We start from the raw sequence: 18,197 nt of genomic DNA, 5'->3' as shown, positions 1-18,197 counted from the left end.
CTTATCTGTTCGATAATTTATTATCTATTTAGAAATAAATGTTTTGGGCTATTGGTGGAGGATAGTCTTGATTGTTGTAGACACTGCATGATGATTAGGTGAATTAAAACTAATCATATGAGTATGTCATTGAATATGACAGATGGAATAACACATTGAATATGTGCTTTGCTTGATCATTGTATATGATAAGTGTTTAAATACATTGTATATGTGTATTGTTTGGGAGAAGATAGGGGATGTACTCCACGATTTGGGAGGAGATAGGGGATGGACTCCTAAATCGGATTTGGGAGGAGATAGGGGATAGACTCTAGTGATAATTAAGTTGGCTGGAGTGTCCAGGGTGAAAGTCCCAAAATTTGAATTACGTTTGTATAACGTAGATGATTGAAGTATTGGAATGATGATAATTCGAGTTGTAATCTCATTTGAAATTGAAGTGTTGATGTGTTAGTTATATGAGTTGTAGGCTTATCATAAACTGTTTGGCTGAATAAGGAACCATATCTATGAATTGGTTTGGATAATACAATGGAAAGAGATATTTGTTTGTTTATACGAGTTAAACATTTATCAAATGCATGTGTTTTAGTTATTACTCATATTATGTTTAGCATATCTCTACTGGGCATTGGCTCACCCTATAAGGGACATCATTTTTAGGTTCAGGAGCTATGCTATCTCCAAGAATGTAGCTTGGATGGTTTTGGGAGTCGAAGACTCTTTTGTTTATGTTTTGTTTTGTTTTGTTTGTTTGTTTTTTTTTTGTCATTTTGGTGTTACATGTAAATCAAAGCCAAGGGCTTATTTTTGTATAAAGAGTTAGGACTCTTCTTGTATTGTAACCAAGTGTTGGCTTGGAAAGTTGTAAGCCCGTGGGGCATTTACTTTTGTTGTCAACATGTAATACTTTTTGTACTAAATACTCTAATAAATGAAATTATGCCTTATCTTCTTATGTCTATGAATGTCATGATTGTTGGGTTATATGTATTATTTTGAGGGTGTTACAACTTGGTATCAGAGCGTACCAGGTTTGAATACTTGGGTATGTGGGAAGTGGTTAGTACCATAGTGGGTTTGTCTCGCTTGTTAGAGACTTAGATGTAATGTTATGTGTTTAGTCGATAACATGTTTATGTGACTATTTGGGTATGGGATTTAGTTTCTAGGATGATGATTGGATCTTTGGGTTTCTGGGAGTCCTGTTGGAAAGGCACTTGATCACTGCCATTTCTAACTGGAACACTAGCAACGCCTCGGGATTGTCATTATCCGGAAATGAAATTTGTAAGTGCTTATGTGATTATGAGCTTACATAGAATGAATTACTGTTGTCCATTGTATTAGGATGCGAGTGTAATAGCTTTGGCACATTTGTAAATGTGCTAATGTCTTCGTTACCTTTATTAGGATGTCAGGACGAGGACGTGGTGGTAGGCGAGGTAGTCCTAGGAGGCAAGAAATGCCTATACCGGATGAAATTTCGGCGCAGCAGGAGGGTATTGGTCAGGCCAATGTGGCCGAGCCAGTAAGTCAGCAAGCCATGGGCGCTTTAGCCCGCGAGATGGCAGGAGCGTTGAGGGAATCTATGGGCATTCTCAGGGCTGAGAATCAAGCCCAGGCTCATGTAGCGGAGGCAGGGCCTTCCTTTCTGAAGAGGGAGTTTTTCCGGTCTAATCCGGATGAGTTTCTGGGGGATCCGAAAGAGCCACTTAAGGCTAATAAGTGGCTTGAGCAGATGATGAAGACGTTTGAGATGCTAGGCATCGAAGACGGAGCCTTGAGGGTGACCTTGGCATCCTTCCAGCTGAAGGGAGACGCGGGTCAATGGTGAAAGTTTGTTCGGGGCCGTATTGGTGGGACTTGGGAGGCCTTTGTAGATGCTTTCCAGGAGAAGTTTTTGCCTCCCTCTGTTAGGGAGAAATTGAGGGATCAGTTCTGTCAGCTCAAGCAGCTGAATACACCAGTGACCGAGTTTGAGGCCGCATTTACCAGCTTATCTAGGTTCGCACCTGAGCTAGTGGCATTTGAGGAACGCCGTTGTCTTGAGTTCGAGAAGAAGTTGAGGCACAGGCTCAAGACTAGAGTTGCAGGGTCCATGACTCGGGAGTATGGGCGCCTTGTGGATGCTGCGGCCCATCTTGAGATTATTATGCTTGAGGAGGAAGAGAGGCTGAGGGGCTCCAAGAGGAGTCAGGATGGCCAAGGGGATGGTAGGAGGCAGAAGGGTTCTAACCCTCAGCAGTCCCAGGTGTAACAAGCCCGCGGGGGACCTCGCTACAGCTCGGACTCGATTTGTGTTACGGTTCTTAATCTGAACCAAAGAGTCCAAATCCGGCAAATCGTTTTGAGAAAACAGATTTTTGAAAGAAGTGCCAAACATGGACTGCTTTGCCAGATACAGAGTCGCCACCTAAATGTTTTTTTTTTATGGGAAATTTAGGAAACCCTGACTCGTTGCCAAAGGCCACGTGTCCGTCATCACCAAAGTTGCCTCGGCTCGGGAACTTGGGTACGATTGGGGAAGGTCACTTCGTGAGCACCCCCGCTCGCCCGATCAAAGATCGGCCTCTACTAACCATGATATCTATTTTTGAAAACTTTGTATGTCCTTACTCCGGTTATTAGCCTAGGTTACTATGTGATGCGCACAACATACAAGTATAGACCAGGTCGCCTGGATTGGAACGAAACATCTCATGTTCGTTTTGAAAACGATTTGCTACTCGCAAGTAGGCTAAAGTGTGGATTTGCCACCCTCAGGTGGGCTTAGAAAACATGATGATTTGCCACTCTCAAGTGGGCTTAAAACTCGCATTTAATGAATTGTTCCAATCCAAATGACCCAACCTTCACCCACAGGCATTCTGGCAGTTATATCACATAAGCATATAGCCTCATGGTAAGCATGCTATTTATGGCAGTCACCCACACGCATGCAAGGATGCTAAAGCATAAAGCTTACTGGGTACTCCAAGCCAAAACAGAAACTACGTTAGAAATCATGCATGATCCTAAGTATACAGAAATGCCCAATGCAACACATGCAAAAATGCAAACTATAGCAGGCTCAACTATTCTAAGATGGCATATGAAATGCTACAACTATCATGTATTCAATTTGGAATTGAAAGTACAATGCAGTTAGTATGATGCGCCGAGCCTGGTGCATGCAATACAGATGAATGAATGCAAACATGCTATCATACTGTATGCTAATTTAAATATGCCCTGATCTAACCATCATAAGCGGATAAATAAAAGGGAGAAAGACGTGGGGTTGGAAGACATACAACACACACACGCACACTTATTACAGTTATGCCCTCGCGCAGAGGGTCCGAATAAATAATACAGTTCCGAATAAAAGAATATTACAGTGCAAATAATATACAAATTCCTAATTAATTAACAAATCAACTAAGAAAATAAATAAAACTGGCATGCAAGCCAGGGACTGCCTTGCTTCTGATGGATGATGCATGTCCGGGTTGTCTTGCGCGGAAATCCACCGGGATGCCCCAATTAGCCTTTGTTTAGCAGTTTACTCTTGGAAAGCGCGCCGAGCCCCGGAAGACTGCTGATTCCTGATTTTGCTGCAACAGAGAGCAGGAAAGGGGCATGGCAATGTATTTTCACAAATATATGCATGACTCGATCCTTGTGCCACCAATCACGCATATCGATGCATGATGGCCGAGGAGTCGAATTGCACAATTTAATATGGGATGAATGCACATGAAAACACAACAAGACCTAACTCCATCATGGATGATCCGGAGTGTCGGTGGCTGGGGAATTGAGACACATTACGTCACTCGGAGTACGAAATGCACCTCGTTTCTCGCGCCCGGGCTAACTCCTGTCCCGAACACGATGCAATATGCATGACATGCATGAATGCAACTAAGATACAGCCTAGCATGCACAATGCTATAAAAATGAGATGGCTCGAAATGCGTGCACACGGGCACGCGAACCGAGGAAATGCATGAATGCGATCTAAGATACAACCTAGTATGCACAATGCTATGAAAATGAGATGCCTCGAAGTGCGTGCACACGGGCATGCAAACCGAGGAAATGACATACGCAATGCAAATGACATGGAAATATGATATGGGCTTACACTAACATGAGAGAGCCTCAGCCACACTCACATAAGAGGCCGATAGATGAAAATGAAGTGCCTCGAAATGCGTGCACACGGGCACGCAAACCGAGGCAATGGCATATGCAATGCAATGGCATGGAAATGGCATATGGAATGCAACATGGACTTATACTAACATGAGAGAGCCTCAGCCACACTCACATAAGAGGCCGAAGGATGAAAAAGAAGTGCCTCGAAATGCGTGCACACGGGCACGCAAACCGATGCAATGGCATATGCAATGCAAATGACATGAAAATTGATATGCGAACATGCTAATGGATTTTCAGCAGTGAAAAGTGGGGGAAAACAGCCCCAAAATGAGGCGAAAACACACCCGATGCAGGGAATAGTCCCGAAATATGAATTTTGGCACCCGAAATGGCCTACAGCTATACCAAACATGCACAATATGGACATGCAATGAAAATACAGAAGCAAGGAAATCCCAATATAAGCATTTTTCCTGTTCAAAACATGGCCAAAGAGCAAGCAAAAACAGTGCAAAACTAGCATGCAAGAAATGGCCCTAAACATGGGATTAAGAAGCAACTCACAGCTGCTGTCCTCAAACAGGTTAGGGCCCTTCAACAAAGTTGAAGAGGGGCCCAAAATATGATGTTTTCCAGAACTGTAAAAACCCCAAAAACAAACACAAGTATGGCTGCACTCCCATGCAAGAAAAAGGGCCAAAAGGTGGCCAAAGAGGTAAGTGGTATATGCACAGCCCAAAATGAAAAATTCTCTTCTACAACATTGAAGAGGGACCAAAAATAAGCATATTTACAGAACTGTAAAAACCCAAAAACAGAATAAAAACATGCTAAAAATGCAATGCAAAATGAGGCTCAAAAGGTGGCTATAACACAAAGTATGCAAAGCATTCACCAAACAGCCAAAGACCCTTAATGAAACATGTTAAGAAGGTCAAAATAAGACTATTTCTAGGCCTGTAAAAAGACCAAAAACAGAAGCATGATAGGCTGCCAAAGCATGCAAGAAAAGGGGACCAAAGAGGGATATTGAAGCAAGTGCAATATGGAGGGCTCAAACAGGGTTGAGCCCTTAATGAAATAAGAAAATGAGCTCAAAAAAATGGCCTTTTCAGTTTTGGTCGGAGTTCAAATCAATAAGCATGTATGGCTAAGAAATGGTGCAAGAAATGGACCAAAAAGGGGAAAAAGTGGACTTACCTTTGAAGGCTTGACTTTGGTTGCCTCTTGGCTTGAGTTTGTGGCTCCTTAGGCCTTGGAGAAGCCCTCCTTGCTTCTGCAAATGGAGTGGTGGTGGTGGTGCTTGGTGGTGATGAAGAAATGGTGGTGTAGGGCTTGGAGTTTCTTGCTTGAAAGAGAGGGATAGAGAGAGATTTTTGTATGCAAGTTTGAAGATGAATTTTTCCAACCTCTATCCCCAATGCCACCTGCTGGTTATATGGACCAAAAGGAGAAGGAGCATGGAAGGAAAGGATGGGGGAAAAGGACCAAGCCTTTCCCCCACAAAATATCCCCCGGATACAGATCTTTTTTGGGGGAAAAGGTTACACAGCTGTAAAGTGTATCACACAAGGAACATGGCCGGCCCATTATTGGACTTGGAAGTGGCCGGCCGGCCACCCCCCCTACCCGGCCGGCTAGGGGTCAAAAAGGCCAAGTAGAAATAGTGGCCGGCCACCACATATTGGTGGCCTCCCAGGTCTCCTCTTCACAACCCTGTGGTTCGAATTTGGAAACTCTAAAACAGGAGAGAGAACAAGCCATTTTGAGGAGGGGTTCAAAAGGTTCAAATGAAATTAATGGCCGGCCATCAACTTTTAGGGTCCTCCCATGTGTGTACATCACAAATATGTGGTTCAAAGTTCAAGAAAGTGGCCCAAGGGTGTTCAACATTGGCTCGGAAGGAGGGGTTCAAAAGGGTCAAGAAACATTAGTGGCCGGCCATGAACTTTTAGGGTCCTCCCATGTGTGTACATCACAAATATGTGGTTTGGGTTTGAAGAAAATGGCTCCAAGGTGTTCAACATTGGCCCGAAAGTGCGAAAAACGGGTGTCGGAGGGCGAAAATGGAACATAACTGGTTGCCAAGATAATTGCTGGCCTCCCACCCTCCAGTGACCTCCCTGGTGATGAAACAGAGGCACCTGCCAAAAATGAACGAAAAGCAATGCAAAACGAATGCTCGGGGGCCAAAACACGCAGTTCGGGGTCCTGAAAATGGGTTGCTAAGCACCGAAAGTGGCGTTCGGCCACGAAGTGGGTTTCTTAGGCCCCAGTGTCCCTTGAAAGGGATAAAATAAGATGTATGCCAAAATTTAGAGTAAACGGAGATGGTTAAGCGGTCCCGAATCGAGGCACACGGCCAACAGTCCCGAAAAACCGGAAACCGGACTCCGAAATGGGCAAAATGGCCTACGGCCACAAAATGTAGCCCACGGCCACTGAGAGATGGTCTACAGGACCTCTCCCTCCCCTCAGGAAAAGAAACCAAGAAAACCAAGTCTGGTTCACAAACCGAGGCAAGGCACAGAAGAGGGTTCGGAAGTCCGGAGGCAGTGCTCGCAGCCGCGGAACTCCAAGCCCTACACCACCATTTCTTCTACAACACCAAGCTCCGCCACCACCACTCCATTTCCAGAAGCAAGGAGGTGTTCTCCAAGGCCTAAGGGAACCACAAACTCAAGCCAAGAGGCAACCAAAGTCAAACCTTCAAGGGTAAGTAGTGTTCTTCCTTTTTTGAACTTATTTTGGTATCTTTCCTTAGCCATACATGCTTATTGATTTGAGCTCCGACCAAAACTGAAAAGGCCATTTTCTTTATCTCATTTTCTTGTTTCATTAAGGGCTCAACCCTGTTTGAGCCCTCCATATTGCACTTGCTTCAATATCCCTCTTTGGTCCCCTTTTCTTGCATGCTTTGGCAGCCTATCATGATTTTGTTTTTGGTCTTTTTACAGGCCTAGAAATAGTCTTATTTTGACCTTCTTAAAATGTTTTATTAAGGGTCTTTGGCTGTTTGGTGAATGCTTTGCATACTTTGTGTTATAGCCACCTTTTGAGCCTCATTTTGCATTGCATTTTTAGCATGTTTTTATTCTATTTTTGGGTTTTTATAGTTCTGTAAATATGCTTATTTTTTGTCCCTCTTCAATGTTGTAGAAGGGAATTTTTCAGTTTGGGCATTGCATATACCACTTGCCTCTTTGGCCACCTTTTGGCCCATTTTCTTGCATAAGAGCTTAGCCATATCTATGTTTGTTTTTAGGGTTTTTACAGTTCTGTAAAGTGGATTATTTTTGTCCCCTGTTCAATGTTGTTGAAGGGTCCTAACCTGTTTGAGGACAGCAGCTGTGAGTTGCTTCATAATCTCATGTTTAGGGCCATTTTTGCATGCCATTGTTGCCCTATCTTTGCTTGCTGTTTGACCATGATTTGTACTGTAAAAATGCTTATTTTGAGGCTGTCTTGCTTCTGTATTTTCATTGCATGTCCATATTGTGCATGTTTGGTATAGCTATAGGCCATTTCGGGTGCCTAATTTTGCATTTCGGGAGAGATCCCATGCATCGGGTGTGTTTTCGCCTCATTTCGGGGCTGTTTTCCCCCACATTTCATTGCTAAAAATCCATTAACATGTTTGCATGTCAATTTCCATGCCATTGCATTGCGTATGCCATTGCCTCGGTTTGCGTGCCCGTGTGCACGCATTTCGAGGCACTTTATTTTCATCCATCGGCTTCTTATGTGAGTGTGGCTGAGGCTCTCTCATGTTAGTATAAGTCCATGTCGCATTCCATATTTCATTTCCATGCCATTGCATTGCGTATGCCATTGCCTCGGTTTGCGTGCCCGTGTCGCATTCTTGTTGTGAGTCGCTTCGAGTGTTACTCGATGTGTTTAGGTTGTTTACCTTTTGTTTTCCTTGTTGAGTCGCTTTGCTGTGTTCAGTCGTAGGCTCAATACCCGGTTAAAAACTCATTTCTCAATTTCAAATAAAATCGTTTTGTGCTCCGAGTGCTGTGCCGTTCTCCACATTTGTACAAAACAAGATTCATTCTTTCATAAAGTTGTAGGGTCCACCCCCGATAAGTGTGAGCGGTAAAACAAGGACCTATCTGAAGCTATATAAGTTCCGGACTACGAAGCAAAAGAAAATAGGGAAAATTTTGAGCATCTGAGTGTGTTTCACCTTCAGAAAATTCTGCGATTGCATTCCATATGTACCTCTTCAGGCCTTGTCAGTGCTCTGAAGAATGAGCGCGCCTCTACTCCAAGCTTAAGCATGCTTCAAGTCAGAATGGCCATTAAAGCAGCAGTAGCAGATGTTATCTCTCGCCAATATGAACAGGGTGTGCCCTTTTGAGCCGAGTGTGTTGCAAAGTCCTCTAAGAGGTAAATCAGAGGCACCAGAGTACATATTTGATGCTCCTCTACTACATAGAATGTGCACTTTCATCTACACTTCTGTGACATGCGTGCCGCACATCGTTATGATTCATGCATAGAATATGCTTGCTTTCGTTTCTGCATAGAATTCGCTCTCAATATTGCATAGAATATGCTCTTGTTTCTTGCATAGAAAATGCTCATATCTTTTGCATAGAAAATGCACTCTTCCATACTTGCATAGAAAATGCACCTCATTTGCATAGAACATGCATTCACTCGCACTATCTTGTGCACTTACACCAAGTGTTCAACTGGCGACGTCTGAGTCTTAAGGTCGGTCAAAAATGGGGTGTCTACACCAGGGTGCGTTTGCGAGATCTACCTTTCCAGTGCCGAGTTCAGGCTCTGCAGGAAGACTTTACCTGTTACAAGTGTGGTCAGCTGGGCCACAAGTCTCCAGCTTGCCCGCAGAAGGGAAGAGGGCAGAGAGCAACTTCATCTTCGGCTTGTCCCCAGAGCCAGAGTCAGTACAGGGGCCAGCCACTCTCATGTTACCAGTGTGGTCAGGCGGGGCACCTGAAGAGGTTTTGCCCACAGTTGAGTGGCACATCTGGTGCATCTGGGTCGAGGTAGAGTTATCAGCCAACTCAGTCTGTTCAGGCCTCGAGGGCCAATCAGGGAGCCTCATCGTCTCAGTCTGTGCAGCAATCTTTTGCTCCGAGAGGTGAGCATGTAGATTAGAGGCCTACAGGGCATGTGTATGCTGTTACCGCGCATGATCTTGTACCGGCTCCATCTGTTGTGAGAGGTACTTTTTTGTTTTGCAACTCGGTTGCTAATGTGTTGATTGATACGGGTGCTTCCAATTCCTTTATATCTGCTGCATTTGCTTCTGTTTTGGGTTTGGAGTTGGCGCAGTTAGCATCTCCTATATGTGTTGTATCACCTGTTGGGGGTGAGTTAATTTTGAAACATGGGTGTAGAGGTTGTGATATAGAGGTCGCCGACCGCCGACTTCCATTTTCTTTTGTCGTTATGGCTATGTCGGGTTTTGATGTGATTTTGGGTATGGACTGGCTATCGTCATACCGGGCTGTTATTGATTGCTACCGCTAGAGGATTATTGTATGTACCTTGAGCGGGGATTGTTTTCACTTCTTGGGAGATCGGATGGGTAGTGTTTTGCCACCAGTGTATGATCCGCGAGGGCGGAGTGAGCTTAGTTGTCTCCTTGCTAGTTGTATGAATAGTGCGTGGAGTGAGACCCAGGCCGAGTTGTCAAGAGTGTTCTGTGAGTACTTGGATGTCTTTCCCGAGGATCTTGTTAGTTTGTCACCTCATCAAGAGATTGAGTTCTCTATTGACTTAGTGCCTGGTACGGCACCGATTTCCATGGCACCATATCGTTTTGCCCCAGCCGAGTTGAGTGAGTTGAAGATTCAACTCCAGGAGTTGCTAGATAAGGGCTTTGTCCGCCCTAGTACTTCGCCGTGGGGAGCACCAGCCCTCTTTGCTAAAAAGAAAGATGGGGCTTTGAGACTTTGCATTGATTACCGGAAATTGAATTGGGCTACGGTTAAGAACAAGTACCCTATGCCTCGTATAGATGATCTGTTTGAGCAGCTGAAAGGGTCCCGTTGTTTCTCTAAAATAGACTTGAGACCGGGTTACCATCAGTTGAGGGTCAGGGAGGAAGATATTCCGAAGACGGCATTCCATACACGGTATGGCCACTATGAATTTCTGGTGATGCCTTTTGGGCTCACCAATGCACCGGCAGTGTTTATGGACTTGATGAACCGGATTTTTTGAGAATTCCTAGATCTTTTTGTGGTCGTCTTCGTAGACGACATTCTGATTTACTCACCTTCAGGAGAGGAGCGCACAGAACACTTGAGAGTGGTGCTTGAGTTACTTAGAGCCCATAAGCTGTATGCTAAGTTCGGGAAGTGTGCGTTCTGGCTAAGAAAGGTTAAATTCTTAGGCCATGTAGTCTCCAGGGAAGGGGTGTCTGTTGATACATCCAAGATAGAGGCCCCGTTTGGTAGAGCTGTGGGAAAGTGATTATAACTTATAACCTAACAGCTTATAGCTTATAGTTGTGAACATAAGCTGATTTTTTACTTATAAATTAAGCTTCTCCTCCCCCACTCAAAGAATAAGTTGATTTTTGACTTACAAAAAGCTATAAGTTGTATTGTTAAGCTGAACGAAACACATCAAAATAGCTTAAATTAAGCTAAAAGCTGAAATAAGCTGGAAATAAGCCCTACCAAACAGGGCCAAAGGCAGTGCAAGATTAGGCATAGCCTAAGAGTGTTTTTGAGATCCATAGTTTTCTGGGATTGGCCGGTTATTACCATAGGTTTGTGAAAGATTTCTCCAGGCTAGCTTCACCGTTGACTAGGTTGACGCGGAAAGGGGTCAAATATGTGTGGAGTGAGACTTGTGAGAAGTCGTTCTAAGAGCTTAAAGTTAGACTTACCACCGCTCCAGTTTTGATTATTCCAGAGAGGGGTTTAGGTTATACTACATGTTGTGATGCCTCACGAGAAGGTTTGGGTTGTGTGTTGATGCAAGAGGGGAAAGTAGTAGCCTATGGCTCACACCAGTTGAAAATACACGAGAAGAATTATCCTACACATGACCTAGAGTTAGCAGCCGTAATTTTTTCCTTGAAGATTTGGAGGCATTACATGTATGGTGAGAGATTCGAGGTGTTCTCGGATCATAAGAGTCTGAAGTATCTGTTTACACAGAAAGACTTGAATCTGAGGCAAAGGAGGTGCATGGAGTTTATTGAGGATTATGACTTTGAGTTGCACTATCACTTGGGAAAGGCCAATGTTGTGGCCGATGCCCTCAGTAGGAAATCCATTAGTGATGTAGCTTGTATAGCCATCCAGGAATGGGAGATGTTGGGTGCGCTTGGCGAGTTTAATTTTCTTCTGGGTGAATCAGTTGAGTCCGCGACCTTGCTTTCGGTAGTTGCACAGCCTACACTTGTGAATCGAGTGTTAGAGGCACAGGGGAGTGACCTTGAGGTAGAATCTCTTCGGGAGAAGATCTCCAGTGGGAAGATTGAGAAGGGTTTGACTGTGTATCCCGACTTGAGTGTGAGGCATCGAGACCTTTTGTTTGTACCGGAGTGTTGCCAAGAGGAGGTACTCTGAGAGTTTCACCATTCACGCCTTGCGGTGCATCCGGGAGGCACCAAGATGTATCGTGATTTGGGTTGCCAGTTTTGGTGGCGGGGTATGAAGAAAGATGTGGCTGGTTTCGTGTCTAAATGCCTTACTTGTCAACAAGTGAAGGCCAAGCATCAGAGGCCAGCGAGTTTGTTGCAACCCTTGCCTGTTGCCGAGTGGAAGTGGGAGCATGTCACGATGGACTTCGTTATGGGTCTTCCGAGGACTTAGCGGGGTAGTGATGCTAGTTGGGTGGTTGTAGACCGGTTGACTAAGTCGGCGCACTTCATCCCTATGCGCATAAGAGATTCGATAGATCATTTTGCCGACTTGTATATTCGGGACATAGTGAGGTTGTACGGGGTCCCAGTGTCGATCGTCTTTGATAGAGATCCACGTTTTACTGCTAGGTTGTGGTAGAGTTTGCAGAGTGCCTTGGGCACTAAGTTGACCTTTAGCACGACTTATCATCCTCAGACTGACGGGCAGTCCGAGCGCACTATTCAGATCCTTGAGGATATGCTTCGAGGTTATGTCCTTGACTTTAGTGGGTCATGGGAGAGGCACTTACCTTTAGTGGAGTTTGCCTATAACAACAGTTTCCGGTCGAGTATTGGCATGGCGCCGTTTGAGGCCTTGTATGGCGGACCATGTAGGTCTCCAGTTTGTTGGGCCAAGGTGGGTGATACACCTATATTGGGCTCGGAGTTGGTGCGAGAAACGATGGAGAAAGTTGAGTTTATCCGTAAGAGGCTTGTTACAGCTCAGAGTCGCCAAAAGAGTTATGCCGACCGTCAGAAGAGGCCTTTGGCATTTAAGGTGAGTGATCACGCATTTTTGAAAATATCACCTAGGTGGGGTTTGATGAGGTTTAGGAAGAGTGGGAAGTTGTCCCCTCAATTTATTGGTCCCTTTGAGATCCTTGAGCGGATTGGGGAGGTTGCATACCGTTTAGCTTTACCGCCGCAGTTGTCTGGGCTGCCTGACATGTTTCATGTTAGTATGCTTGGAAAGTACGAGCCGGATCTGTCACATGTATTGGATTAGACCGACTTAGAGGTAGATGAGGATGCCTCGTATGAGGAGAGACCGGTGCGGGTCTTGGATAGGCGAGATCAAGTCTTGCGAGGCAAGATGATACCTTTGGTGAAGGTTTTGTGGAAACATCACGGAGTGGAAGAAGCCACTTGGGAACGTGAGTTAGAGGCTTGTGGAAAATATCCGGACTTGTTTATTAATGTTTAACCATGTATTGGAATTCTTATGTCTCGTTGGAATCTAAAAACATTGTATATGTTTCGGCTTATGGAAATATTGAAATTGTGAATACATTTCGAAACTGTGAGTTTGATTTAACATTGTATATGTTGAACGTGGTGTAGAAATGCAAATATATTGTTAACATTGAATATGTTATTGAATTATGCAATATATGTGTTGAAATTGATAAATTTCAAGGTAATGCATGTTGATAATGCATGTTGTAAGTTTTGTTATAAATTGCCTCTTGAAAAGAGATGGGATGACCGGTATTGGGTCAAGTTGATGAATGTTGAGTTATAATGTGTTGAGAATTGAGAATTCATGTTTTTGAAACTTATTTATCTAATTTCGGGGACGAAATTCTTTAAGGGGGGGAGGTTATAGCGATCCCAGTTTTCCCTTCTTGGTTTATTGTATTCCGGACTCGGGTCAATGGATGTTGGTTGTTGTCTTACCCTCGTTTCCATTCTTTACTCTTTGCATTTGAGTCTTGAGTTGTGGTGGGCAGGTTTGAAAATGTTGGTTGTGTTTGGAAACCAAGAGTTGATGCCCAGATTTTGGCCTTCATGCTCGAGCAGGGCTTTTGACGCTCGAGCGGGCCTTTTGCTTTCGTTCCTCCGCTTAAGTGGGGAGTTTGACGCTCGAGTGGGATTATCCAACCTTCAGTACTTTTCTCTGCAGGTCATCAGACGCTCGAGCGTCCACTTTCACGCTCGAGCGGGGACCTTCGTCTGCGGAACTTCTAGAAACGTGCATTCTACGCTTGAACGGCGCTTTTGATGCTCGAGCGTGAGTCTGTGTCTGACGCTCGAGTGGGGCGTTCCACGCTCGAGCGGACTGTGTTTTATATCAATCTGAGATGAAGATATTTTGGACCATTTTTTTAACTCTCTCTCTCTCTCTACCTTTTCAAAACCCAAACTTGAGAGCTTCTGACTCTAGATTACATCTTCTCTCTAAGAAATCATCTAGCTTTAGTGATCTTCCACCCTAGTCACTATGTTAAAAGTGTGGAGCTTGGTGTGAGCTACATTTTGATCCAAAAATCATTGAGTTTGAAGCACCTTCGAATTTCTTCACCTTCTCCTTTGAGCTCCGAAATTTGAGGTAGGGATTAATACTCATACTTATGGTCTTTGACATAAACTTATGGTCATTTTGATTTAATGTTAGAGTTGGGAAGTTTTGGGTGTTAGGGTTTCAAAATGTGTAAAGAGGGGTTTGTTATTTTGACCCATACTTATGTATTTTGGGTCTTAAAATGAGGGTATTGATGCTTATTGATGATATTTGGACCTTTGGGTCAATGTTAAAGAAAGAGGGAGAAAAGCCCTAATTTATTATTATGAATTAATTGGTATAATTAATTTGTGAAAGTTATGAAAATATGAAATTGAGTTAGTGATAATGAAATTGGGAAATTATGAGATTTAGTGGTAGAGTTGGATTGGTTAATCACTCACCCTTTGAAATTGTAGATAATTTATCTGTTCGATAATTTATTATCTGTTTAGAAATAAATATTTTGGGCTATCGGTGGAGGATAGTCTTGATTGTTGTTGTCATGACCCGAACCCGCCCCCATGGGTTAAGGACATAACCGGCCAGTAATCAAGAGATTACCTACGGCCTTGAACCAAACCAAACGTATTTTAACAGAGTTAATGGGGACCAAACGGAAGCAATTTAAAACTTTGTCTATAGAGCTGTGCTTACATGACATACCATAACAAACCATACATATGCATATTAGTAACTCACAACAAAATGTGTACTACACAAGGTTCTGTACATACAGGATCATATAAGTCTAAGTCAACCCAAGAAAATTATATACAACATAATCAAAGACTTCGCCCACATAAAAAAAAAAAAAAAAAAAACAGAATGACAAAAAGGCAAAGACGGGTCTCGTGCGTGAGACGCAAGGACTGACTCTTAAAAAACCTTTGTTGTTCCACACAGACTTCACTAGGGCCGGGTTTGGACTTCACTTGGCTCACCTACAAGCACATGAATGAGCGTGAGCGAAGGCCCAGTGAATAATATCAATTAAAGAAGCTATACAGACGATATATAGAACAACATGCTTCAAACGACCTTAGGCCCAATTCATATTTCTATTTAACGTATATACACAATTTAGGTCAAGTGACTGCGGTTCCAAACAAACTGGCCTTTGGTCCATTCAAACTTTAATTTGTGTCAAAACGGCCTTTGGCCCATTCATTCGTTCATGTCAAAATGGCCTCTGGCCCATTCATTCATGTCAAAACGGCCTCCGGCCCATTCATTCATGTCAAAATGGCCTCTGGCCCATCCATTCGTGTCAAAACGGCCTCTGGCCCATCCATTCATGTCAAAACGGCCTCCGGCCCATTCATTCATGTCAAAATGGCCTCTGGCCCATCCATTCGTGTCAAAACGGCCTCTGGCCCATCCATTCATGCCAAAACAGCCTCCGACCCATTCGTTCATGTCAAAATGACCTCTGGCCCATCCATTCATGTCAAAATGGCCTCTGGCCCATTCATTCTATTATTCAGATCAGACTAGCCTCTAGCCCACTCATTTGGTATAGCAAACATTGTCCACCAATCGAATCAATGAACTTATAAAACATACATAGAAGTAAGCAATTGGACAACAACATATTTTAGATATCTCTGTTAAGATATTACTCACAGTGATTGGTTGGTTGGTTTGCCCTGGAGCTCGACCCTACACATTCTATGAACACAAAAGGGTCACAGATAATTCGATCCGTTCTAAATTCACATTTTCCTCTTTAGGCTTCATTCTTATCTCTTTAACTCAATTACAATGCTCAATGCATGCCTAAGAGTATTTGGAAGTGAAAGAGAACAGAAAATGCAACACAAAATGTCTTTTCAAAATTTCAGAAAATAGTGTCCCCACTCGAGCAGACCCTCGAGGCCTGCAAAAGTACTGGCTATGTCAAATTTACGCTCGATCGTGAACTCTAGCGCTCGAGCGGAAGGCCTCTCTACATGGCTCCCCGCTCGAGCGTGAACTTCCCCGCTCGAGTGAACACCATGTCTGCAGAAAATATTGGGAACACGAATTTCAGGCTCGAGCGGCGGTTTTCCCGCTCGAGCGGACATCAAAATTCTGGAAAATCCAGAACATGTTCTTGAGCTTCAATTTGATGTTCAAAGGTTCCAAATGCACGATTTTGGCTCAAACTTCACATATACATATTCTAACATGGTGTAAACACCAAATTACAACACAATGAAGCTCAATTTCACAATTTAATCACATGCATGTCTCAAATTAGCTCAAACTCATCACCAACACACTAGATTCAAACATGCAAGACTCAAACTCCCATGATTTGCACTTGCATGTGAAATATACACAATATCCTCAACTTAATTGGTGAAGAGATGATCAAATATATGGTCATTAATCAAAACTCAACATGGATTACATACTTTATGCTCAAACATGGAAATTTATGGCAATTTCTTACATGCATGTGTTCTAAGACTTCAAATTCAACAAAACTAACCCAATATCATCATAATCACTCTAACTCATGTTCTTGACCATTAATCAAACTTGAATTCACAATTTACAACATTAAACTCATGAATTCACTTACCTAGGATCTCAATCTTCCAAACTATAGCAAATTCTTGAGTTTAATCTTCAAATTCCCCAAACCTTGCGCCAAGATTACACAATCCTCTCCCTCTCTCTCTCTAAAGCCGGCCCTCTCTTTTCTTTGAGTTCAAAATCAGCCAAATGAAGCTAAATAGAGAATTAAGGGTGTAGTGCTCTATTACAATCAATTCCACTAATTCCAATATAATAATAATAAAGTAATCGGGCACTAAATTATCAATTTAATTAATTTAATCTGATCCGAATCAATTTCGGGTCTAAAAATTACGCTAATCACAATGGCGCAATCAATTTCGAATCAATTTCTAATCAAATTTCACTGTAGGCTCTAAAAATTACGCTAATCATAATGGCGCAATCAATTTCGGGTTCTGTGGCTGATAAGGCCTTCAATTTAATTTACAAAGCAAATAGTCAATATATATTCCTATGATGAACAGATAGAAATTCAAAACCACATATTTTCATATAATGGCACACAAAATCATATCAAACACATAATCATATTCATGTTAAGGACCAATTAGCATACTACAGAACAAGGATATTACTGTCTTCCCCCTTTTAGGAAGTTTGGTCCTCCAAACTTAATTTACCTTCGTCGGGAAAAAAATATGGATATCGCAGGCTCATTTCATCCTCTTTTTCCCACGTGGTCCCATAGTGTTCTTTCCATTCTACTTTCACTATTGGGATGGACTTGCTTTTCAACTGTTTCACTTGCCAGTCAACGATTCGTTCCGGCCATTCGGCGTACTCCATATTTTCATCAATAGCTGCCCGGTGATAATCAATCACATGGAACGGGTCTCGGAGGTAACCCCTCAACATCGACACATGAAACACGTTATGGATTTGTTCGAATCTCGGTGGCAAAGTAACTCTATAGGCAACTGGGCCAAGCCTTTCCAGAATCTGAAACCGCCCAATGTAACGGGGTTACAGCTTGCCCTTCTTTCCAAACCTGACTTGGCCCTTCATCGAAGATACACGGATGAATACATGGTCACCAACCTCATACTCAAGAGGTCTTCTTCGAACATTTGCATAATTCTTTTGTCGGTCCTGAGCTATTTTGAGCCTTTGCCGAATAATCTTGATTTTCTCAGAAGTGTCTTGCATAATTTCAGGCCCAAGTAATGCCCTATCCCCGACTTTTGTCCAACAAATAGGTGATCTACACCTTCTACTATACAAAGCCTCGTATGGTGCCATACCGATGCTGGAGTGGAAGCTGTTATTGTATACAAACTCTGTAAGTGGCAAATAGTCTTCCCAACTCCCCTGAAAGTCCAAAGCGCACATCCGAAGCATATCTTCTAAAGTCTGTATTGTTCGTTTTGATTGCCCATCGGTCTGTGGGTAGAATGTAGTACTGAATCTTAGTTCTGTCCCCATAGGTTCCTGCAAACTCTTCCACAATCTAGATACAAATTTCAGATCTCTATCCAACACAATGGATACCGGAACTCCGTGTAAACGGACAATCTCATCAACATAAATGGAAGCCAGTCTATAAGCAATAAACGTGGTTCTAACTAGTAGAAAATGTGC

This window comes from Camellia sinensis, unplaced genomic scaffold (genome assembly GCF_055761805.1).
Source record: "Camellia sinensis isolate YWXY unplaced genomic scaffold, ASM5576180v1 Unanchor3, whole genome shotgun sequence".
In the NCBI taxonomy this organism is placed as follows: domain Eukaryota; kingdom Viridiplantae; phylum Streptophyta; class Magnoliopsida; order Ericales; family Theaceae; genus Camellia; species Camellia sinensis.
Note: the sequence above shows the minus strand (reverse complement) of the source record.